Source organism: Cherax quadricarinatus, unplaced genomic scaffold (assembly GCF_038502225.1).
Source record: "Cherax quadricarinatus isolate ZL_2023a unplaced genomic scaffold, ASM3850222v1 Contig1301, whole genome shotgun sequence".
In the NCBI taxonomy this organism is placed as follows: Eukaryota; Metazoa; Arthropoda; class Malacostraca; order Decapoda; family Parastacidae; genus Cherax; species Cherax quadricarinatus.
Window position 1 is genome coordinate 6,189 of NW_027196327.1, and position 5,645 is coordinate 11,833.

The following is a 5,645-nucleotide window of genomic DNA, read 5'->3' on the forward strand; positions in this document are numbered from 1 at the left end:
AACCTCTCCTCATGGACCTGCTCATACACTTCTGCTCCAAGGACGTCAGAACCTCTCCTCATGGACCTGCTCATACACTTCTGCTCCAAGGACGTCAGAACCTCTCCTCATGGACCTGCTCATACACTTCTGCTCCAAGGACGTCAGAACCTCTCCTCATGGGCCTGCTCATACACTTCTGCTCCAAGGACGTTCAGTGGTCTGACTGATGACATTGTCTACGAACTTTGTGTAAAACTCTGAAGGCTCGATCCTCCGACATCCCATACGGAAGTATAGAGTATTATGACCCAGCTGTAGCACCGAGTGAATAAAAATAATTAAAAGCAATACATGCATCGGCCGGGAATCGAACCCGGGCCTCCCGCGTGGCAGGCGAGAATTCTACCACTGAACCACCGATGCTGCGGTTAAATGTGTTATAAGGACATTGTGGAGATACGTATACCTACTAACTTCATAGTAAGTAAGTACATTTATTCAGGTATACACAAATATAGTTACACAGATTATCATACATAGCAGCATATGTGTGGTGAACCCAAGGTAACACAAACTTAGTTCCATTGTGGTCCTCATATGAATTACTTTTCCTCTTTCATAAATTGGAGGTTTAAGATACTATAATGGAATATTTGTCTTTTGACTTTTGTGATGGATTATTGGTCCATCACTTTAGCGTTACTGATATCCTTCAACATATTTATGGAAAATTTTCTAGGGTGTTACCTGTATGTACCTCAACATTACATGCATACGAGTAATCTCATTGGGAGACAACAATTATATTGTTTACTGTAGTCACCCCGTGTAGACATGTGAGAAAACTTAACTACCCCTGGTCACTGCAGGTGGCCCCTTCGGCCTCACAATCTTATCCATATCTATCCGAGACCAGTATGAATTGGATAGCACCCACAAGTACAGCGCTACTAAATAATTGTGGACTGTATAGATTATATTAGTTTAACTGAATGAAGGAAGGGGGGTAGGTTGCACATGTATATATCCATCAAGGAAAAGCACTTGTATATAATACCACCACTTACCAGATATTCTCTGGTGGTCACTTGATGTAGCTGGATCACCCACAACCTATCCAATTACAACATACCTAACTGGCCAGTATCAGTCTGCTATAACTAGAAGGGTTACTTAACTGTGGGTGATTGATGCTTCTTATTTCCTCCATTCACCATCTCATTTCGATGTCCTGCTACACCGACACGGTTCTTATTCCAGCAGGACTAGGTATCCGTTGGTTTGTCCCGGTTTAGAAGTCGTGACTCCATAAAAACTTCACTATCCTCGGGACAGGAACATGAGGTAAACAGATGCTCACTTTGAGAACAGCGACTCATTTCACTTCACACATTCTCTTAACTTGGTGTTATTATCACTGATTACTTCTTAGCCCACCATACGGTTTAATGTCTCATAATTATTATACACATTGGAGGCCACTCCATTAAGATCTGAGACCGATGAGTGATGATTAAGTCATGGGCATTTTCCCCGGGATTACCTGGAGTTTACCTGGAGAGAGTTCCGGGGGTCAACGCCCCCGCGGCCCGGTCTGTGACCAGGCCTCCTGGTGGATCAGAGCCTGATCAACCAGGGATGTGGAAAATATTTTAATTTTCCGAAGCTATAGTGCCTAATAGGTGTTTAATGTGTCGATATGAGTCAAAAATGTATTTGACAATTGGATAGAACCAAGAGTTCCCTTTGCGCATGCGCGGATGTGGGGGGGTAGAGGTCGAGTCGGGGCACGGGAGAGGCGGCAGTGTTTTGAATGTAGTGAGGAGGCTGGGAAAGCATGGAACCAGGAAATTGGCGTTCACGGCGGCCTAAGGATTAATGTAGGCCTCATTTCATAATAGGAAGTGTCATGACTGTCCCTGGTGAAGAGTGAGGGAACGTGATTGACGGCACCGCTGTAAATAAGGTGGTAAAATGAGTGAATAATGGTAGGACCGGGGGTGACTGGCGCGTCGCCATGGACTGTGTCCCGGGGAAAAATACCCGTGATTTAATCATCAATCATCGGTCTCAAATCTTAATGGAGTGGCCTCCAATGTGTATAATAATTATGAGACATTAAACCATCTTGTAAATCGTAATGTAATCAGTGATAATAACACTAAGTTAAGGAATCGGTGAAGCGATATGAACTGCCATTCCCAGAGTGTGTGCACATGTTTACCTCGTTGTTCCTGTCCCGAGGATAGTGAAGGCTTTATGGAGTCACGACTTCTAAACCGGGACAAACCAATGGATACCTAGTCCTGCTGGAATAAGAACCGTGTCGGTGTAGCAGGACATCGAAATGAGATGGTGAATGGAGGAAATAAGGAGTATCAATCACCCACAGTTAAGTAACCCTTCTAGTTATAGCAGACTGATACTGGCCAATTAGGTATGTTGTAATTGGATAGGTTATGAGTGATCCAGCTACATCAAGTGACCACCAGAGAATATCTGGTAAGTGGTGAGATTATGTACAAGTGTTTTCCTTGATGGATATATCCATGTGTAACCTACCCCACCCCCCTTCATTCAGTTAAACTAATATGATCTATACAGTCCACAATTAATTAGTAGCGCCGTACATGAGGGTGCTACCCAATTTATACTGGTCTCGGATAGATATGGATAAGATTGTGAGGGTCGAGGGGCCACCTGCAGTGACCAGAGGTGGTTAAGTTTTCTCACATGTCTACACGGGTGACTACGGTAAACAATATAGTTGTTGTCTCCCAAGGAGATTACTCGTATGCATGTAATGTTGAGGTATGTACAAGTAATCATCCTAGAAAATTTTCCATACGGGACACACTCCATGGCGGCGCACCAGTCACCACCGGTCCTACCACTATTCACTAATTTTACCACTTTATTACGGTGGTCCCGTAAATCACGTTCCCTCACTCTTCACCAGGAACAGTTACGACACTTCCTATTATGAAGTGAGGCCTATATTAATCCTTAGGCCGCCGTGAACGCCAATTTCCTGATCCCATGCTTTCCCAGCCTCTTAACTCAATTCAAAAACACTCCCACCCCTGATGCCCCGTCTCGACCTCTTCCCCCACACATCAGCGCAGGCGCAGAGGGAACCCTGTTGGTTCTATTCAAAATACAATTTAGAACATCAGTAATGCATTAATCATGCATATTTACATTACAAAAAATATACAGTATAATTATGGGAATTTATTTTCCACAATATTGTTGATACCAAAAACTTTAGAACAAACTGGTTCACGTTCACTCACTCACCACTTTCATGTTTAACCAAATAATAATAATAATAATAATAATAATAATAATAATAATAATAATAATAATGATAATAATAATAATAATAATAATAATAATAATAATATCTTTATTTACTACAAGTACATGTACAAGGCATACAGTCCCAGCTGACATCAATGACATACTACTACATACAAAGTCCCTTGTTATGCTGAGCATGTCGGGCAAATTAGGTCAGTGTGCCAGGATGCGACCCACACCAGTCCACTAACACCCAGGTACCCATTTTACTGATGGGGAACATAGACAACAGGTGGAAAGAAACACGCCCAATGTTTCTACCCTGGCTGGGAATCTGTGAAAATTTGTCTGGGCTGCCTCCAAGTGAGTCGCCTACCCTGGCAAACTCTGTTGACACCGAGCTCTGAGATGGGTACCTCAGCCTCACAAGTGGCTTATAGGACAGATTTTTCACAAATGATTGGTATTGCAAGAAACCTCGCCTGCATGCACGTATAAAGGACTAACTTACTTGGTGTTGCAGCATATATCCTGATCTTCAACTTCCTAAGCCTAGCTTTAGCCCCCTAGGACTTCCCCTTGGGAATCACGTGCAACCGGGAGCATTAATTCCTGCAATATTCAATCGTTATTAGTGTCCTGCCTGCACCTCAGAAATTCCTATATCCAAGAGGGTATGTATCCCCTAGTATAACTATGCAGACTCAGACGCTAGCTTCAGACGACTCTGAGACGCTGGTACTTACTGGGCATACTCTCTCTGTAGCACGCCGAGCCCTCAGTTAACTCAACCCACAAATCTCCTAAGTCACTGGCCAGATCCTACTGGAAAAGGTGAATATCTCGTCTTACTGTATGGGCTGATGGAGGAGATCATCTACGGTACATCGAGGTGTCTCTGCCAGATTTCCCCAGGTCTCAGATGTGAAGACACGTGGGGGCGCCGCCTGATGTTCACGGCACGTCTTGTCCAGTCGAAGTCTATCGTAAGAAGGACGCTATTCTGTCTTTGTGACCTGCGCCCCGCCATTCAAGCTAGGGCTGCCAGTTCTCCCTAGCTAACTTATCCTAGTGTTTGCCTACATTATCGGCCTATTACTACCTATGTTAAGGTCTTAGGTCTACTCTATCATTATCTACAGATGCCTTAGTAAACCTAATATTAGTGTATTACCAGTAAACCTACCTCCTACTTCCCTGAAGAGTAAATCTATAAATTAAATAAGCTTACCAACCGCCAACCAGAGAATGCCTTGCTTGTTTGGGAGGGTTTAAGGGTCGCTCGGCTCAGACGACCAGACGCTCATGCTGGATCTGAGCTGTGGAACTATTTGGACCAAATAAATTTCCACATCCTCCCGCCGGCGAAGGTAGGCGCTAAGTCTAGATCAAGTCTGCCTCCCGCAGGCCCCCCCAGTGGGCCCTGGACTCGAGCGCCGTTCGACGGGTCGTCCGGCCGCTCAGCTCGCTCAACCTCTGGTCTGATTTCTCATGTCCCGGTCCCACCGTGTGGACCTCGAGAGGCAAAAGCCTGTTGATGGGTCTTATAGTCTCGACACCGTTCATTCTCACTTTCACCATTCTCAACCGCCCAGCCTTGTCTGGGTGGGTTGACACTACCAGGCCAAGAGGCCAGTGTGCCCTCGGCGCCTCGGATTCTACCAGCACCAGGTCCCCTTCACTTAGCATCATCTTATTCGCCTCGGGGTCGGCACCATAGAAATGTTCCCGCAAGGTTGTCAAGTAATCCCTGCGCCACACCTGGTTCCATTTGTCCAGGATGTTCACCAGTCTGTTGTGACTCCTGTGCAGTTCTTCATTGATGGGGGGACCATCTGGCCCATAATAATCCAGCTCCTTGGAAGACTGACTCAAAATTGCGGGGAAGGGCTCAATCCTTCTTCCAAACAGCATGTGATTGGGGGTGAGAGCTTCTTGCTCGTCAATCCCATTTTGTACGTAGGTCAGAGGCCTGTTATTAACTCTTGCCTCTATCTCAACTAACACTGTCCTCAGTTCATCACAGCTCACCCTCCTGCCGTGCAAGACCTTCCGAATGCACCTTTTGACTGTGCCCACCATGCGTTCATAGAATCCCCCTTGCCAGGGTGCCCTGGGAGCTATGAACCTCCACTCGCACTCTATTCTCTTCAGGTGTTCTCGTACTTCTCCGTTGTCCCTAAGATTCCTGAAAACTTTATCGGCCGCCCTAAAGCTTGTGCCATTGTCCGAGATAATCAATCGCGGGCACGAGAATCTGGCAGTAAACCTCCTGAACAACTTCACGAAAGTCTCTGTCGTCATATCTTCTGCCAACTCCAAATGCACCGCTCGAGTAGTGGCACAGGTAAACAGGCAGA

The 5,645-nt window shown here is 45.5% G+C and overlaps 1 non-coding gene across 1 annotated transcript; it reads right to left on the reverse strand.

Annotated features, from left to right (window-relative positions):
- Window positions 1-334: 334 nt before the first annotated feature.
- TRNAG-GCC (transfer RNA glycine (anticodon GCC)) lies at window positions 335-405 on the reverse strand. The gene has a single exon. It is a non-coding gene; the product is annotated as a tRNA-Gly (tRNA).
- Window positions 406-5,645: the final 5,240 nt, after the last annotated feature.